The 19986-nt window shown below is 43.7% G+C and overlaps 1 protein-coding gene across 1 annotated transcript in view; it reads left to right on the top strand.

The window, feature by feature from the left end:
• Window positions 1–1552: 1552 nt before the first annotated feature.
• The window catches only part of HPCAL4 (hippocalcin like 4), a 103893-nt gene continuing 85459 nt past the window's right edge, over window positions 1553–19986 (top strand). Inside the window, exon 1 of the mRNA XM_078680773.1 lies at window positions 1553–1802. The gene's annotated coding sequence lies outside the window, so the exon portion shown is untranslated. The remainder of the gene's footprint in view (window positions 1803–19986) is intronic.

Genomic DNA, 19986 nt, shown 5'->3' with positions numbered 1-19986 from the left:
CGACATCAATTCAGGCATTCCATCCATCACTTTTTGTATGCTTTATTTGACTATCTGTACCATAACAGTCAGGAACCAACCTTAATCGGTTTTAGTTCCGCAGAAGACGGTCCGGACCAAACTGCCAGGCAGATCCCCTATGAAAGACAATAGAGGCCCTATGTACGGGTTTCGTCCTTGTTTGACCCCCTAAATGAGATGCGGGTTGAGTCCGATGGTTCAGCTAGCTTGCCGCTCATGTCTGGGCATACACCTTCGACTGCGGGTGGCTCATTTAGCAGAAGAGACAAAGGATGGAGCGCCTGAATGATTGTCATCCATTGTTAATCTGGCCAGGCCGTGTTCGAGGCAATCGTTTTTAGCTCGTCTTCTGTCATTGCAGGAACGGATCGACTTCAGGCTCATGAACCTGCGCATACACACCAGTTCACACTCGACAGTTCGCTCCTTGCAGGAAACTGTGCTATTTTCGATTTGCAGCGCAATAAATAAACAGATGATTCTATTTTTCCAGGAAACAGGTCACTTATTCAGATGTGAAGAAGGATAAAACAGAGCAGGTGTTTGTTCTGTATTGCAGAATGGCGCGTTGTGCTGCATAATTTGTTATGTTCAGTGCCCCTTTGTGCTCCTCCCTGGTGTCTTCTTGCTGTTCATGCCTGCGTATGTAGTGACTGTGTGCGTGCTATGTGATGTGCTTTATCTGCTATGCGTTGTTAGTTGTGCGCTGAGGAATAGGCATGTGGATGTGTTTTTTCTGGGTAAAACCTGTATCGGTCATTCTTTTAGTTTTGGTACGCGTGTGTTGTCTGTTAGAGCGTGTATCCGTGGGGTACCGCTTCCACCTTAGTGTTTTACGTTTCTACTGGGTGTATGACATAATTCATGTGTCGTCTGTTACTTGTGAGCGAATTTGGAGGTCGAGTGTTGGTCGCTTGAAATGAAATATCATTAACGTTTGAAGCATGAAAGCAGGGGTAGAGTCCCGACCAGAATTTCGATGAGACGTTTCGATTCTCCTTGAGATGCCTTTAGCAAGATAAGGACAGAAACAAGGGCAGGTATGCAGCAGTCGGCGCTCGCTTGTGCCCTGGTGCGTCTCACTCATTGTCGCCCACTTGCCCCCCTGGGAGCTTCGTTTGACCCCAGAGTGACAATAGCACTGTAGGATGGCACGACTGGAAGACTGCTTGAAAAATGAAGGGGGTGCCCTAGGCCTTCGCCATACGGCACCTGCGCACCCCTCCAACTACAGAGGGCACGTGCGCTGCTGCTAGGGGCCGAGCGCGGCGCGAGCGCGCTGCACGCGCACACTCTTCACAGGAGACGCGCGAGCGGCGGCAGCAGCAGCAGCAGGAGGAGCGGCGGGTCCTGCGCGAGCTAGCGAGGTGTTGAGGGTGCAGGCAGCGAGGTGCAGAAGAGCTAGGCATAGAGGCTGCAGTGTGGGCGCGCGCAGGCTGAGGCATCGAGACGCAGGAGGCTCAAGGGTACAGGGCGCTCTGGTTGAGGCGTAGAGCTGAAGTGCTGCAGCGAAGGCAGAGTTAGAGAGGCGCAGAGGTTGTCAGGTGCAGAGGCGAGTCACAGAGCGCGAGCTGCAGAGACTGTCAGGTGCGGGAGCCGCGAGGCGTCGAGGCATAGAGATCCTGCGGCACAGAGGCATTGAGGCGCCGAGGCACCGAGGCACGGCCACGTCGAGGCTGAAAGAGAGTGAGGCGTCGAGCAGGTGCGACCCCCTGGGGGGCCCACACCCCGTGCGCACGGAGCGGAGAGCCTGAGCATACATTACAGGAGAGAGGATCAAGGTAAGAGGTCTGTGGTCACCTGCCTTCCACCCACCCTTGCTGCTCCATCTGCTATATGCCACCCTCCTCGGCCCCTGACCCCTCCCCGACGGTCCCTGTGTCTACTGATTTCACTTCGCAGCTATTGCCCCTTTGCTTTAACTACCCCATGGCCACTGCTCATTTTCTTTACTTGACCCTCGTCTCTCCTCGTTTACTTCTGACCCCCCATTAACTGCCCTTCCCATTACCCACTCAACCAGTGTGTCCGTGCCCCCCTCCACGACCACCCCCTCAATTTACCGCCCCCCTCCCGATCATAGGACCTATTCTCGCCCCGCCACCCCTTCCACATACACGTTCTCCCTTCCACAATAATTGTCACTAACCATCAACTACCAATTCACTGCCCACCCTGCCCGTCCCCTGCCTTTACAGACCTTCCAGTCCCGCCGCATTCACTGATTCCCTCTCCTACCCGCATTCCACATGTTCTGCCCTCCCCCATACACTAACACGCTCTTCTCCATCCATTGCCCTTAACTCTCGACCCCACTGCTTCGTGTTAGTAACTGGCCTTCACTTCTTCCTTTTATTGCCCTGGCACTCCACTGGTCCCCTGCCCCCAGCCTTGCTGAGGTAACGCTTGTTGACGCTCTGTTCCATAGCATGCACCACCCACACTACATGGGAGGAACCATTCTTACTTATAGAAGAACGCATGTTTTTGAGCGATTTGGGGGTCTTCCAGAGATTTTCCGCCCCCAGTATGGAAAAAAGAGCGGAGACAGAGGTCTTCCTTATTTCGAGAAGGAAATGATTTCACAGTTTGGGGGGAATGATGGGTACACAGACAGCATTAATTGCATCTTGTAAGGGTGCCCTCTGCAGTAGGCCAGCGTGTTTTCAGTTGCTAGGAGATGGAGGCTGGCAGTCATTTTGCTGACTGGTTCCAGATCACAGTTCTAGCCCATCCTGCCCCCGTTTGAATACATGCATTGCTCATAGGCAGATTATCACTTTCTGATCCACTTTACAGGTCTACCAAAACACTGTAGTGCTCAGAAGTTCGCTCAGTGCCAGGTGCTATGTAAACAGCCGTAGATTAGTGCAAGGAAGGTGAGTGAAATGCAGGTTGTCCTATTGTGAACAAATTGTATTTGTCTTGTAAAAAACAAAAGTCCGCTGTTTAGAATTAATCAGTTGAGATTTCTGGTTAAAGAAAAATTCAGTTTACATTTGTCACGGGAGCATAATAGGAAACTTGCATTAATGTGTGTCCTAGATTTTTTCCGCAGCTTTTGCATTGCCTGGTGGTTGGGGGCTGGTGGCACCACGATGATGAAAGAGTTTCCGGTTGGGAGACATGACATCAGTTCTCCTCAGTTTAAATTAATATGCACTGCAATATTTTGACTTAATCGGTATTCTGTTACTTCATGTATTGCAATTCCCTTTATAAACTGCCCTCAATCGTGTCTTTCACGCTGTTTTTGATTTTGCAACAGAGGACTCTCACCAACTAGTGTGTTTGTCTTGCAATTGTTGCTGCACCCGTTCACGTTTTTTCTTTTTTTCTGAGCGTCACATCGGTTTCATCAACCTAGAAAAAGCTATCGAGCATTCGGCGCGCACACTTAAAGGAACCGCATTGATGGCTGTTGCAGATAAATGAAACAGGATTTTGAGATTGTATCTTTCTGTGGCATGCTGTTTTTGCCAGAATGCAGACTTTTAATGGCAGTCACGTAGCTTATTCTGTGGCTTGTTAGTCTGCTTTTAATAATCATTTGTTTCAAGTTGTTTGAAAGTCAGAGGAGTTTTTTTGAGGACTGAGAGTTTCTTAGGAGATGGGTTGGCGATTTAAAGCTTTATTGTGCAGGACTTGTAGGTGAGGGCAGTCGGTGACCACCAGAGGGACATGATCATTGACCTATGACCTTCGTGTTTGGGAACCCAGATATTGCTGTAGGACGGCGGTTATTAATCGTTTGTCTTATGTGGACCCCCCTTGAATCACGGTTGAAAGCTCGTGACCCCTGCCAAAGCCACTTCTACGACTTGAACCTAAAAAAATCCCCCAAACTAAAAAAACAAGCATTCACCAAGTAAGCATGCAAATTATGAGAATTAAAAAAAAAAATTACAAGCAAAAAAATATACACAAATCGATATTTTCATGTATAAATTGGACCTTTTCAAAATGTGGTTCTATTTCTGAAAGACAAAGCGATAGGCTAGACTTTAACATATCACTTTGTCTTTTTATGTTCCTAATGAACCCTCTCTTTTTTTCCCTGCACATCCTAGTGCTTCAGTTGAGGCCGCCAATCACATTTACTGCAGTTTGCTATTCTTGAGCTGCTCCCACAAATCAAGTTAAGGAAACCAATTTGATTTTTACCCTTCAATTTCAGATTCTATAACATTTACAGAGCGTTTTAAAATTACATTTAGCTTTTTACTTTGTTATTCTACTTATATTATTTAGTTTTCTAAACAGTCACGAACCCCTTGCTGTAGGATATTCGCTCTGTTTTAGGCTCCCACAATCCTGTGGTTGTTACACTTTTGAGAACAACGTTCCCTTTGGTTGAAATGTGTTTTTTTACTGGAGACACCCTAGTTTACTTGGTTAAGGCAGAGGATTTCCCAGAGTGGGTTGCTGAGGCGGTCTGTGTGGGGTTGCAGAATATTACTGCTTGGATATGTCCTTCTTTTATGGTGATGGAGGTGTCCAATAAATTAATTGGGCGTATATGTGTTTGAAGTTGACTGCTGGATGAAATTCCTTGTAGTTTTTATGATGCTAGTAAAGGCAATGCACATTTGCAGTCCACACTAGTATTATAACGTCAATGTAACAGTAACATTAGAGGTCAGGTTTGGCAGGTACCCGACAGGGGTCATGCTACCTTACATGGCACACCCCATGATTTTGGCTGATATCTAGTTATTTTCAGATGAAAGCAGCTGGTCCTGTTTCCGAATGACTGCATTTTCGCTCTTTGGACATAGAACTCCTGTGCCAGGACACATTGCTGAAATAAGGTCAGAAATGGTCTTCAAGCAGAAACCTGACCTCTGAGGGTCTGCCCTAGTTCGAGAAGAGTAAAGCGCAGAGTATCTGTTGAACCTTATTTGTAACATTCTGCCAGATACAGTGCAGATGTGTAGCTTATAGTAAGATGCATCTGCCCTGTGTCCTAGTTTCTCAGACCCTCTGGGTGCAAATAGGGCAATTCAGTGGGTTGGAACACATGTAACTGAGAATCTACCAACAATTTGACACTAAACATAAATTGTTTTAAGCACCTAAATACCCACCACCCAAATGTGAACTGGATTCCATCCCACATAAAGCTGATGTGATTTTCTGGGGTGTCCAAAGGGACTAGACCAGTTTCATAGGTCTGGTGCCCTAGCAACTGGGCTATGGCGGCTCCTTTGGATGGTGACAAAAAATGCATTGACTACAATTCAGTTTGAAACCTCTTACTTCCCCAGCTGTTTTTCAAGGTCAGAGGTTAAACGGGGGTACTGCTGGGAAAAAGTTACAGTGATATTTGGTATGCTGTTTATGTAGGTAGAATCTTTGTATGTCGATCGCTGTTGAAATCTTCATATGGCGAGGGACCTCAGAAACGTGGGACAATCTTTGAATAGATGGGTCATTTCCCAGGAACAAGTAGGGTACGAATTTTAGGGTTAGTATCCAGTTTTTCTTTAGAAAATAACTCCACCCTGGATTTTCCCAGAGAGGCAGTCAAACTTCTTTCAAAGAAAATATCTTTCAGTCAGTTTCGTCCAGGTGGCTAACAAAGTCTTTGTGGCTCAGGTGCAGTTCTCTTCTGTGAGGAGGCCTCCTCACAGACTTCAGTCAACTGGGCTTGGTTCCTTGTTATCCTCACCCGGGGTTAGCTCACTGTGGAAGAAGAAGCTGCTAAGCAGATCAGAGCATCGAGTTTCCTCCAGGGTCCTAGGCTTGTTCTCAGCCCTGGGTAAGACCGCAGCTTACAGAGTCTTTATCCTGGGCGAGTGTACATCCGTGCTGGAGCAGCAAAGGTACTCCCTGAGTCACAATTACACTGGGACTTGGAGTCTGCATTCCCACGTCCAATCAAGTTTTGTTGTAAGGGTCAAAACTCATAACCCAGACTGCAAAGGCTTTCACAAGAGAGGGTCAATACAGGCACAATTGGTCAAAATATAGCCTGACAGTGTCAGGGGCATGCAACGGATAGCACAAGATGAGGATTGTACCCAACACTAGTCGGACACCCTGAGCAGGGGGATCTGTAGCTAGGCTGATCTGGGAGCAGATCTGCTCGGATTGTTCTGTCACTTTAGGTCAGTCCTTAGTGCTGAGTGAGGAATCGGGGCTGAAAGTGTTATATATTTCAGCCTGAAACCAAACCAGTGAACTGCCATGGTATCTCCAAGGCGCCACCCAGGGCAGGAGCCCTGAAGGTCAAAAGATGCAGGAATTGCCTTATGCTTTGCATGAAACTCCTACCTTATGCATGCAGTATGTCCTTGCAAAGGGTACCATACCTGCAGGTTCTGACCTCCAGACACATAATACAGTACATCTGTGTAGAGGAAAGTGAAGGGCCCAGTTAGTGGGGAGTGAATAGATTTTATATGTAAAGAATTGGTGAACTCCGTCACCAGGAGGTACAGGTAAAAAGGAGTGCCCCCCTTGTTAGACTCTCAAGTGTCACAAGTGTCCCCAGAGCCTGGTACTAGGGGGCAGTTCAGCTGTCGCTCCATCATATGTGGGCGTACTCTCTCAGCGACTTCCTGACCAGCAAACGCTGGTGCTTTGCTAGTGGTACCTATAAAACTATTGTGCTCTCTCATCAACTTGCATGGCAAGAACAGCGAGGGGCAACATAGAACATGCTGGAAAAATGTTGACTAGGGGGAGCAAATCGTAGTTTTTCGTATTATGCAAAGACCTTCAGCCTTAAACCCGGTCACTGTACCAGAGTGATTGTTAGTCCAATTTGTTAGAGAAGACAGATGTGCTATCTTACGAGGTTAAGTGCATACATGCGAAGAGATGTCCATCAAAGAGCTCGCTTGAAAAAAATGAACTTGGCCTCGGGCAAAGTGGCTGTAGAAAGAAAAATGAATTAAGGACTAGGGACATGACAAAGGAAAACACACGGAGGCGAAAGAGCAATGAGGATCACATCTAGGAGGGCTATCTGTGACACCGGAATCTATATGCTAGGCAAAGCTAAACTGGACTTTTTATGAGCAGCTAAATGCAAAGATATACAAGGCATAGGACTGAAACTAACATTTCAACTAATACGAAACTGAAGTCATGAAAAGGGTATCCATAAAACAAAGTTCAAATGAAGTGCTTCTTAAATGGCCACCTTGCCCATATATGTTGCATGCATCAAAAGAGAGAGAGAGAGAAAATGATCATGCAAACATGGAGGCTTCCAGTGCCAACCTGTCTGACAGATTCCAACTGAAGCAATCCTTGTCTGCCTCCAGAGTATATTACTTGTTTAGCTGACAACTGCAAGAGTCAGAATTTTTTGTGGCACAGTATGGAAATGGATTGTCAGTGCCTTTGATTCTGGAATTCAACAGATTATTTTAAAGGCATATTAATAAGGTACACTAAGAGGTTTGGATCAAAAGGGGCTAAAAGAATAGTACTGCATGTTCACTGAAACACTATAGTAGCAGTTGGAATACTTGCAAAAGTTTTAGCTACTGACAATCATTTGAGCTGCCTTTCAATCCATCACTATTTTACCCTCTATGCCTCTACAGAGAGAATTCCACCCTAATCAGTCTTGGTCCGGCTTCAGTTGGATCAGCTCTATCAGAATTGACATTCCAGGTTCCCTTTGGATAGCAACCAAGCAACCCAGACCAGTTTGAACTTAATTGGATCCCATCAGTGAGATGCAGCGTGTTGCACAACATACACTGGACCTATGCCTGGACATACCCTCCTTCTTGTTTATGTATGTATCTATGTAGGCATCAATTTATTTATTTTGTTTCTTTAGTGTGCTGTGAATAACCCTTAGCTTACTTTAAAGCACAAAGTGTTTATGGGTAATGTTCAATTTGAAGAATCAGTGATCTAGAGACAGAAGGCATCCAGTCAGGCAATGTGTGCCCATATGGATGTTTTTCAGTCGTTGGTTCCTGAAAGTTCTGAAGGACCATTTAAGAGCAACTTTAAGTAGTTCCGTTTTTATGAGTTTTCTGAAGACGATGTGATTTGTTTTAGATCTCATTGTGGGGCTGACAACATTCCGAAGTGTTGGACCTTGTATTCCTAGCCACCTTTCTCCGTGTGTTATACACTTGAAGGAATGATGCAGGTTCAAGTTAGCAGATATACAAATGTCTTCGTCCTTCTTCCTTGTGGGCTTTCTGGATGGCCCAGACAACATTGAGTTTGAGTTTGATCCTTGCTTCGACTTGTAGCTAATTAAGTGCTTAAATGCCCCACCACCCTCACTTACATACATTTAGTTACATTAAGGCTGCCTGGTTTTGTAATCTGCATAGTCTAGTAGCCTGGGGGGAGGCCTGTGTAAATGATAATATAGTATTCCAGGATGGAAATGTCGGGGGCTCTGTTCCGTTCCCCACGGTGTTCACTATGGAGTAATGGGAGTATTTTGCAGAGTAGGGAGAGCTTGAAATTGATCTCTTTCACTGCTTTGTTAGGTTTTGAGCAGAATGACAATTCTGAGACGAAGAGTACCCTCTAGTTCCAGGCTTTGGGAGTGGTGGAAGGTTTGGTCCCAAAACTTGAAAGCCAGATTGTAGTGAGATAGGCTTTCTTTTTTTACCATAACTATGATCTCAGTTTTGGTTCTGTTCAAGCAGGGTAGATTTCCTTTAACCAGTGGGGCACATGTTCCAAGTACAAGGCGATGTAAGTATTGTTATTGATCTGGAAGTGAATTTGGGTGGTCTATACATTAATTTGTAAGTTTACTTGATAGTAATTGAGAGACTGAGTTTGTGGGTGTACGTAGATATTGAATACGAGGCAGTAAAGGTATAACCTTTGGGGGACACCACAATGTGCATTGCTAGTGTAAAATGCAGCTGTTCCGATTCTGACTCATTAACTACAGTTGGATGTGACCATTTCTATTTTGGATAGGGTGGTACCCATTGTTCTGCTGTATTTTTCCCATTTTTCTAGCACAACATTGTCAGCAGTTTCCTATCTATTGACAGAAGGACCAGGCACACCGGGGAACCAGCTCAGAAATCTGGCACTATCTGAAGTGCCATGTATCCAAAGAATCACTAAGTCAGTTAAAAAAGTGATGGGTGGAATTCATGAATTATTTTCAGCCATTGGTAATTATTTTGGTCAGCAATCCAATCCATAATTTTCTAGCTCGTTGTTGCTATTAAATGGGTTTCTTTTGTTTACTTTTCAGAACTAGAACCAAATATATATTTCCTCCCCCTTCATCTGACCTGAAACTAAACTTGTTCCTCTTAACCAGAACCAAACTTTGCAAATCGGATCTGGTTCTGGCAGAGGCAATTCCTGTAAATAATTAACAGTTGTTGCATTTTATATAAAGAGTCTTGGCATTACTAAATTCAGGAATTGTTTTAAGCAGACAATGAATCGCATCAAAAGGTCTACTAGATTATTTGCTCACTAGGACATACTGCAGGCGCAGACGTTTCCACAACGAAGGTGGCTGGCAGCACAGTAAAGTTCTGCGACTTTGGCAGATTCATTTTTGCTGCAAAACATTCAAGCACCAGGCACATTAGCCCACAGTTCTCCTTGTTCAAGGGCAGATGTACTCACAGTCAGGCAAAAAGCATGTCCTCACTAGCAAAGTGCAAGGGGCACTTGAGCAGGGTGTCGCCTAGATTTGCAGTATCATTTAGGAATGCTGTCTCCTTATAAGTCGGTGTTACTTGTTCAATGTGCCCCCCCGGAGTGGAGGCATTAATGTGCAGGGATTACTAAGCATGCTAGCTGCCACTTGGTCCCTTTAGTTACTCAGGGAGACCACCCACTCCCAGAAGATGGAAGAATACTGATACTGCTGCGTTGCAGGCAGAACGATTATTCGCAGATGTAACGCAATGTGTGAAAATGCTCCATGTCTGTCTGTCAGAACAGCACCATATTTCTGGTGTTTTAATTCCACCATACATTTCCTCAGTCAATATCCAATCTCTACCACTTTTTTGATTTGTCTTATATAGTACTTTAAGGAGAGACCATTCTCTGCCATTTTATCACTAGCTTTGATGGTTCTTTGAGATGTTCCGTGTCTCTGCCTCTGTTTTAATTCTGGGTCAGATAGCTCCTCACACTGTGCTGTGTCTCCTGTGCTGTCAGGTGCCCCAGGTTTGATTTTGGATAAGATGGTTCCTCATGTTGATTCTGGTCTCTACATTTCTAATTCTGGCTCAGACCATTCCTCGCGCTGTGCCTGATCTCTGCAGTTCTAATTCATAAATGGTTCCCCGTATTGTGCCTGGTCTCTGTCGTTCTAATTCTGGCTGAGAAGGTTCTCCCAGTGATATTCAGTGCCCATAGCTCAGATTCACGCTGGGATGGTTCCTCTTTTGGCACCACAGCTCTCCAGATCTGATCTGCCTTAGGAACCATCTCAATCAGTGTCCAGGCTGGGCTGTTCGAGGTCTGGAAAAGATGGTCCCATAAGTGGTTTCCCATCTCTGTACTTTGGATTCCGGCTCTGCATGTCCCTCAGGTGGTTCATAGTTGCAACTTTCCCTTTTTCTGGTTCAGATATTAATTAAGTTGTATCCAGTCTCTGCCAGCTTTGATGGTTCCTTTAATGGCTCCTGATGTCTTCTATTCCGATTCTTCCAAAGTTATTTCCTTAGACAGAACACCCTGTTTGCTCTTGAGCTCTGAATGAGATGTTTCTTTAGGTGGTGCCTAGTCTTTTAGTTCCAAGTCTAGAAGAGAAGCTTCTTCCATCTTTGCGGTTCCTAATCAAGATGAGGTGGTACCCAGTCTTTGCCATTTTTTTCTGTTTTTTCTAGTTCCTTGTAATGTCCAGTCCCTGCAGTTCAGGTTCTTGCTAAAATGGTTCCTCATTCAAATGACCGGCCATTGAAGTTCTGAGTCTGACATGTTCTTTAAGCAGTGTCCCTATCTCTGTTGCTGTGCGACTTCCTCAAACAATTCATCAGAAGGGGGCAGTCGCAGCTGTTCTTTTTTCTTTTTTACTGAGATGGTTCCTCAGATGCTGCCTGATCTCTGCCTTCTTTCTTAATCTTACTGAGGTGGTTCTTTTTATGGTATCTGTCTGCAGTTTCCTCATTCCTGCTGAGGTGGTTGTCACTGAGCCATCTGGTAACCTTGAGTGTGCTACAAACGCTCCTGTGCCTTTGACCACGTGGTAGATTTTGCTTTACTTACAATTCATACTGCACACAAGATATCTTAAGTTTTTTAGGGGAATTTCTTCTTCGTAAACCTTTTCACTTCTACTACAAATGTAGTAATGTTACATCTCCATCATGTTAACCCATACAAATCAAGTAAATACGTCTGAGCAGTGCCTTACCTGGTTACATATAACCATGACAGAGACCGTAAAAACATAGACTTGAAAAGATAGTCAATATTATGACATCCTTTCAACAGTCCAAAATACATCCATTCCTCTTCTCACTTTTTGTATGTGTTGATTGGTTTCTTATGCTAAACCGTATCTTAGGGCAGTTAGGGACAATAGCTTGGTAAAGCTTGACAGTGGGTTAGGTGCATAGCGACATTTTTGTGGGGCACTATGTGCTAAATATTTTGCAAGTCGGTGTGTTTGTAGACTTTCTTAAAATCTGTTTTCCCGTGCCACCAAATAAATGTTAGCAAAACACACAAGGTGATGGACGTAATGTTGCACATTGGCAAAACATTCTCCCTCAGTCACAGATCTGGGTTTAATCCATCTTTATTTTGCTCACCACGCCACCACAGTTCAGAAATAAATGTTGGCATAATGGGGCATAGTATATTTCATGCTGGGCACTCCTACCCGTAGAAACTGTACACTGGACCCAGATGTGCATGGGTTCCAGAGCCTCAATAACCTAGATGGTACACAAATAAAGCAAGTCCCTTGTCTGCTCACGCCATTCACGAGTGCAGAAAAAATAGACCTGTTGTAAATCTTCCTACATATTATGAACTTTCTCCAAGGACTTCCCAGAGTTTACCCTATTTATGTGCATTCCTATGTAGTGGTGTATTGGCCCCTTCTCCTTGACTCTTATGTCCATTCCGAAAATGCCACTGAAAACAGAAAATGAAACTGTATTTTCCCAGTGTGCACCTGAAGATTACAGGGTCAATAGACATGGTCAGAACCCAATCCTTATCAGTTATTCCTTCAAAGGGTTCCAGAGTGCAAGATAATGGAACCTAATGGGACCAAGGGAGCAAAGCTAGAGGCTATGAGGGTAAGCCATCCATAGTTAAAACTCGTTCTTGTGTGATCCGTTCCCAACCCATGCATAATAAATACTCTAGCATGCACATTTTGATTACAAACCCACAGACATGCATTAAATTGACAATGACGTAGGTATATGAATGTTTCCAATTCACCCACCTTGGTCGCTACTGCCCAGCACTCCTAGGTCAAAAACCACCACATATACAAGAAAGGATTATTCTGGGTCTTTGGGGGAGCCATCACGTGAAAACTAAAGGGCTTGTGTCAGAGCTCTGCTCGCAATTTCTGCTGCTCCAAGTAGAACCCAGGGAACCTCTCCTATGGCTATTGTGAAGATACGCATGCCGGTCATGCAGACATGGCTTTGAAATTTGCTTAACAAATTTCAAATTAAAATGACCTTTAATATGTCCACACAAATCCACCTCACTGAGTGCAGTTTTGTACTTTTATGCCTTGATGGGCAGCTCTATCTTTCTAATCCTGCAAAGAACTGGCCTGCAGTGTTCATGTTGGGTGGGCTTCCCAGGCCTGGCTGTATAGGGGTGTACAGCCAGGATCGGGCTGCAAAGATTTGTTCATCCTCATTAGCACCATGGTCTTCAGGCTGGACCTATAGGTGTAGTGTATAAGGATACCAGGAGGCAAGGCGCAATGTCCAGAGTTTATTCTTGACACCCTTCGAACAGCAGCTACACTCCAAGTGCTCCAAAGCTAACAGGCAGCAATATTGGAAGAATGCCAATGTGATCTTGAATCAAAACACACTTAACAAGCACGCACAGAGTCCACATTACAGGCATCTGCGCAAGCAGAAATTGTCCCTACACATTGCTCCCTCATTACACTTAAGGCCGCAAATAGTATGAACAATTACAGAGAACCAACAACAGAAAAAAATTGTGATAACACAAGAACATAAAAGGTAATTATACAAATTTTGGAGGGCAGAAACAAGTGCATCACTCAATGAAATACTCTTTAAACATTTTTGGGACTGATACCCCTCGCCTTAATTTAATGACGCACATTCCTGTGTTTTCATGCAAACAAGCATTCTCCAATTTGGTGGACTCCAACAGTGTGCTCACCTGCTTCAGAGACACTTGCATCACAACTTGGTTCTCCACTTGCAGTGACTAGATCATTCTGACAAGAATCATCTTCAGGCACACCCTCCCACAACATCCAGCCACCACCATAGGACATCACAAATCTCTGCATGCTCCTCCCAATCATATCACCAGAACATCTAGACAACTTGCTAAAGCACCACACCCTACCATCACTCAGCTTAGTAAATTAGAATTGCGATCCACAATTCTGTCTGTACTGATCTTGAGCTTCCTTGATGTCATTCCTTGCCACATCATTAGGCCATTATTTGTCTGTCAGTAGACATTCAACTAATGTCTTTAATGAAAGGTTCCTGTCATTTCATATTTTCAAGGGATTGAGCCCAGTTAAAGTGGTAGTCACATGATACGCCCAATTCATTCTTTTTTTAACTTTCCAGTACCCAACATTTCCTTTTTGATAGCCCTCTGTATCACACCCATTGTCACCCTGTTGAAAAACTCACAGCACTAGTTCCAGAATGGTCAAAAAAAGAAGTGCTCCTGCGTAATATACCAATGAGCGAAAAAACAAAAACAAATTTTCAACACTCCCGACTTGAATTGAACCTCACTGTCACTGAGAATAGACTTGGGGAGCCCTTCCTTTTGAAAAACACCATCCATGAGTTTCATACATCATTGGAATCTACAGTGTTTTGCTACACAAATCTTGGGCCATTTAAAAAACAAATCCAATAGGGCAATCACATATTTAGACACACTTCCCTTTCAGAAATGGGACCTAAATATCAATCCCCAAAGACTCCCAAGGTGAATCAGGATGTGGTATGGGAATCAATGGGGTCGAAAGAGAACTTGTGACTTGTCTGCACCGGAGCACTCATAAAACGGACATACAAACCTGCCACACATTATGGTCAATTCTGAGGATGAACTCAGAACTCCACTAGTATTCCCTGAAGTGCTCCATTCCCCAGATGCACGCTAGCATTTCTCGTTTGGTGACAGAGTAATGCCCTTCAGAGGGAGAGAGAAAACACGAGAGAGAGGGCGAAAAGCAAAAGTTACACTGACTTCATTACCATTGAGTTCACCTTGTGATAACATAGTTCAGAGACTTCTCCCACCGGTGTCCATGGCCAACACTTACATAGCATCAGGATCAAAACCCTGAAGCAGTGTTGGCCTACACATATCTTCTTCTATTCACTCAAAGCCAATCTTGAAGAATATGTCTCCACTAAAACATTTATTATTGTTTTAACAGTAGTACTAATACATTCGTTTTTCTGGAGAACCCTTGTACAAATGTTTAATAAAATTCTGACTGTCCAAAGAAGAATCCTACACCATCCTTGGGCTGGATCATCCCTAGCAGCATCCACCAATTCTTTCTTGGACATGATCGCTTCTTCACCCACCTCCTTTCCCAAGTAGGAAACAGATTGCACAGTAAATTTACATTTTGCAGTTATCCCTTTTTTCCTGTTAATCACAACACCGTCCTTAACCATACACCATGCTCTTGCCTTGTCTTCTATGACAACAATTTGATCTTGAAAAAAACAATGCCCTTACAATTTCTTAGCAACGGGTACATGAGTCTTTAAAAATACAGCTGCTGCAGAGGTCAAACCAAAGCGAATGCAGACCAATGATAGCACCGTGAGGGGGTAATGAAAGTACCTAAATATTTGCTGTTTTATTGTAAAGGTACCTGGTGATACTCTGTAGATGGTGGAAAACGTCTTGATCTATTTGGTCATGGCCAGAATCTCATGAATCTTAGGTGATGGAAATGTATCAATTGAAATATTTGTATTCAAATCTCTTAAATCCTTGCACAATCTAATGCTGCCATTGCCCTGTCTGGCCACAACCAAAGAAGAAAGGCAATCCGTAGTTTTCATAACTTCAAGGGTGCTGGCTTTTATCAGTTTTCCAGTTCCCTCTCAACTTTATGCTTAATGCTTATCAAAATATTTCTTGGCTGGAGAGCAACTGATGTAGCTACTTCAATAAGTGTGAAATTGTTTGAGAACCCTATCAATCTTCGAACAGCTCCCAAATACATTATTCGCAAATCCTCCATCAACTCTCATGGGCAAAACTTAATCATTGCTATTTGGATCCAAGGTAATGTCAAGTAATCGTGCTCAAGCCATTCAAGAACAGTTGGTCCATTTTTTGCTCATGCAGTTTCCTCTGTGCCTCCCTTTCTTTGACTTCAAAAGAAGTCCCATATCCCTGTAGTGTAATCAGTTCACCAGTGAAACTTTCAGGATGTATATCTGAGACTCTAATTCCTCCTCAATCACATCCTTAAATTTCTCCTCCCACATTGTCCTGTCAGTTACAGTAAACGGTGAGCCCAAGTCCGTTACAATACTGAGAAGTACACCACCAATTCTCATCTCATAAATTGACTAGTCTCTGGAGTTCAGATTTAAACTTAATACATCGTCATTAATACTCAGAAGACCATCACCACTATTGACAAACAACATGAAAGGGGAGTTCCCAATGATAAAAGTAGGGAAAAATCTCCACTACAAGGAACGCCCACAGAACAGCTAAGTGATATCAAATATTTCTTTTTATTCGCATAAAAACATTTTTTTTTTAATTATCAAAAATAGTTAATGCACAATATATTTCTTTCTCATATTTTTGTATACATTTTTCTTAGAAGAACATTTATCAAGATTCGCAGGAGCTTTTATACTCAATATATTTCAGCTAGCAATGTATCATGAACCCAGAGACACAAAAAGAAAACCTGAAAAAACAACGGGATGACAGAATAAGTTATGCTGCTTCTTGCCTGTATTGTCAACTCAAAAATCACCACTGGGTCTGGGCCCCCAACAGTAAGGCTGAGCCACGAAATACCAATTAACAACAAAGTGCCAGTACTGTCAAAAATTATACTTCCTAAATTGACAAACCATAGGATTTATACACCATGGCGAATTGACACCCAAATGTCTGATTGAATCTGTTTTTTTATTATTAAATTTTTTTTAACAAGGATTATTGGTTATTATTTCACCAATTCATCTTACATAAACAAGACCTCATAAACATGTATGTGTTTACACAATATTCACAAAATATATACAATATCAACGATGTCAACAATTTTAAAGTTATCAAAATTATCAAAACAATCACACCCATTCACAAACATTCACATCTTCATTCACACCACCTGGAATAAAAATATTCACAGTAAGCCATATACATTTAATTTTTTATCAATGAAAGATATTTTGGTAAACTGCTCCTTTATTTTAGATGGCGTATATTGTCTACGCGTTTCGAGCTCACACTGTTCTAGGAGCTCTCATCAGGACAAAAAGGAAGCTCAGCAATTTCAAGAGCTGTCTAGGATATGGAGGAAACACCCGTCGATACAACAAATAGATCCAATCTAAACTTCAATCTGGTATACACCCGTTACAACGGATCTTTTACTCCGCACTACCATTACAACGCGACCATTACTCCGCATACCATTACAACGCATTGCGCTGGGGGGCGCTCTAGGATAGGGAATAAGTATAATTTACTATCCAACACCTTCCCTAGGGTCCACGGGGACTGGAGTTAGAATAGTAAATTATACTTACCACTATCCAGCGCCCCAAGGCGCTATGCGTTGTAACGGTATGCGGAGTAAAAGTCGCGTTGTAATGGTCTGCGGAGTAATAGTATGCGTTATAACGTCATACATCCCTTCAATCTTTGTATTGCAAGATGAGGTCACTGGGGGAAGAGGAAGCCCAAGCGCAGCCACTCTTGTTAGCGTGTTTCAGCTGACCTCACCAGTTGTGAACCGGAAGCGGGTACTCGCTGTTTGGGTCTAGCGGTTAGCCTTCCCGCTTCATTCTAAATGTTTATTTTCGTTGGATTGCCGGTGACTTGACTTGGTTCACCTGGACCGCGGGGCCACTGTCCTCACGGAGCGGCAGGTCTCCGCATTAGTCGGAGCCCAGTTGTTGATTCCGTGCTGCAATCCTTTCCTGCGTCGGTCCCGTACCACACTTCCGGTTCCGCAAGGGTTCCGACGCAGGAAAGGGGAGGCTAACCGCTAGACCCAAACAGCGAGTACCCGCTTCCGGTTCACAACTGGTGAGGCCAGCTGAAACACGCTAACAAGAGTGGCCGCACTTGGGCTTCCTCTTCCCCCAGTGAGCTTCCTTTTTGTCCTGATGAGAGCTCCTAGAACAGTGTGAGCTCGAAACGCGTAGACAATATACGCCATCTAAAATAAAGGAGCAGTTTACCAAAATATCTTTCATTGATAAAAAATTTAATGTATATGGCTTACTGTGAATATTTTTATTCCAGGTGGTGTGAATGAAGATGTGAATGTTTGTGAATGGGTATGATTGTTTTGATAATTTTGATAACTTTAAAATTGTTGACGTTGTTGATATTGTATATATTTTGTGAATATTGTGTAAACACATACATGTTTATGAGGTCTTGTTTATGTAAGATGAATTGGTGAAATAATAACCAATAATCCTTGTTAAAAAAATTTAATAATAAAAAAACAGATTCAATCAGACATTTGGGTGTCAATTCGCCATGGTGTATAAATCCTATGGTTTGTCAATTTAGGAAGTATAATTTTTGACAGTACTGGCACTTTGTTGTTAATTTGTATTGTCAACTCAGCAATCTGGTAACATGCTTATGGGTTACAATATGTAAATAATACTATATCACAATTGCATAACGGTATCCAGTCAACTTAGTGTTTGCGGCTTATCTGACCATGTCTAGTCCTTCTATACAAATAGACCATATTCATCCATTTCATAATAACATAGTATTGCACCCTGTTTAGGGTGAGCTAGGTATCTGACTTCCCTTCAATCTTATCCAAATATACATCCCACATTGTATATCTAGCACCCTGCTCTCCCTTACTTTGAGGACCAGAGATCATAGCTATCTCTGCGTATGCCCAAATCCTTACATCATTCAATCAGTCAAGGATAAATGGTGTTGATGCTTTCCAATGCATTGCAAAGCATCCTAAGCAAGGATTAACACTAAATCTATAAATTTACACACAGCTTTTGTTTTCTTCGATCTGGTCAGTACTCCCAGTTAGCATATCCGCACGTCTTGTGGTCTGAGTCTACCTGTCAACTCAGTCAGACAGGTAAAGACTTCATCCCAATAGTGTGAAATCACTGCACAGTGCATTCCATGTTTACAAAGTCAGCTTTCTGAGGGGCGCATCTGGAACACCTGTTGATGCTTCTGTGTATAGTCAGTTAATTTGTTTTTGTGTTAGGTAAGTGTGGTGCATGTCACTGGATTGTGCATATTTGAATCTAGAATATCGACTATGCACTCCCCAGACATCGCTGCAGGCCATTTCACTTGGGAAGTCATGTGCCTCCTTCTGCACACTCTTGCAAAATCTCCCGCCACCTCCCAATTGAAACACTTTTCTTTTTAATGAAGACAAGATTTCTCACTGTCCAAATGTTATTTATTTCCATATTTGCAACAGCTCGTACTCATTTTTCTGGACTTGGTGAATTTGTTCCCTGAAAATCCACTATCTGTGTCCTTCCTTCTATTTGGGACAAACATTTTGGGGTCGATTAGGATCGCGGTTTTTCCGCATCCTCGGGGCCGGCGGAAGGCACCGCCGGCCCAGAGGATGCGGAAAACCGCAGCGGACTGACCAAAGACCCACCGCCACATTAGGATGGCTGGTGGGTCCTGGTTTCCGTCCGCAGCTTTTCCGCCGCGGCTGGCTTACAACCGCGGCGGAAAAGCTCTAATATGGTGATGGTGTCTGTCAGACACCGTCCACCATATTAGGATGGCCTGTAAAGTATGCCTTTCCGCGGCGGGTTTTCCGCCGTGGAAAAACATACGGAACTTCACTGCGGGGGCCCGTTGCGGGCCCCCTAGGTGAAGGGGGGGTGGGGGGTGCACATGGGGGGTACCTATGGTACCCCCCTGCATTTGCATGCAGAAAGCGGCAGGCACCGCGCGGTGCCTGCCTCTTACTGCATGCAAATGCAATGCGTGCATTTTTAACATTGCGGCGGGTGCAGCTTGAAGCTCCACCCGCCGCAATGTTAAAAATAGAGGATGTGACCGCAACCCTTGCGGTCACATCCTAATTGCACAGGAGGGAACTCCGCATGCCATGCGGAGGTTCCCTCCTGCTCTGGGGTCGCGGACGGACGCAAGTCCGTCCGCGATCCTAATGACCCCCTTTGTCTTTATTCCTCTCAGAAAGTTTCCCTTGTGAAATATTATTGACTTACTCATTACCTACTGTTCTACCTCTGCACATTGTGTTAAAAAAAGTTCTGCTTTTTAATTATAGGAATAATAGTCTTTAAAGAAGAGTCTCAATTGACTCACAGTCTCTGCTCCCCATGTGAGCATTATTTGAGTGCATAACAATTCGGCCACTAATCAATTTGTCGTGTACCAGACTAAACTTACAAGTGATCTCCAGTTGTTTCCGAGTGGAAACCTATTCCTGCGCAGACACTGAAAGACCCGATTTCCGCTGAAAAAATGTACCTGTCTGTGGCAGCTCCCACAGAAACCACAGAATGTGTCCAATCATGTAAAGCATTCTTAAAACTATTTGTCTGTTCTGCAGGTCTT

The sequence above is a fragment of the Lissotriton helveticus genome, chromosome 3_1 (assembly GCF_964261635.1).
Source record: "Lissotriton helveticus chromosome 3_1, aLisHel1.1, whole genome shotgun sequence".
NCBI lineage: Eukaryota > Metazoa > Chordata > Amphibia > Caudata > Salamandridae > Lissotriton > Lissotriton helveticus.
The sequence above is the reverse complement of the archived record's forward strand: the minus strand, read 5'-3'. Positions and strand labels throughout refer to the sequence as shown.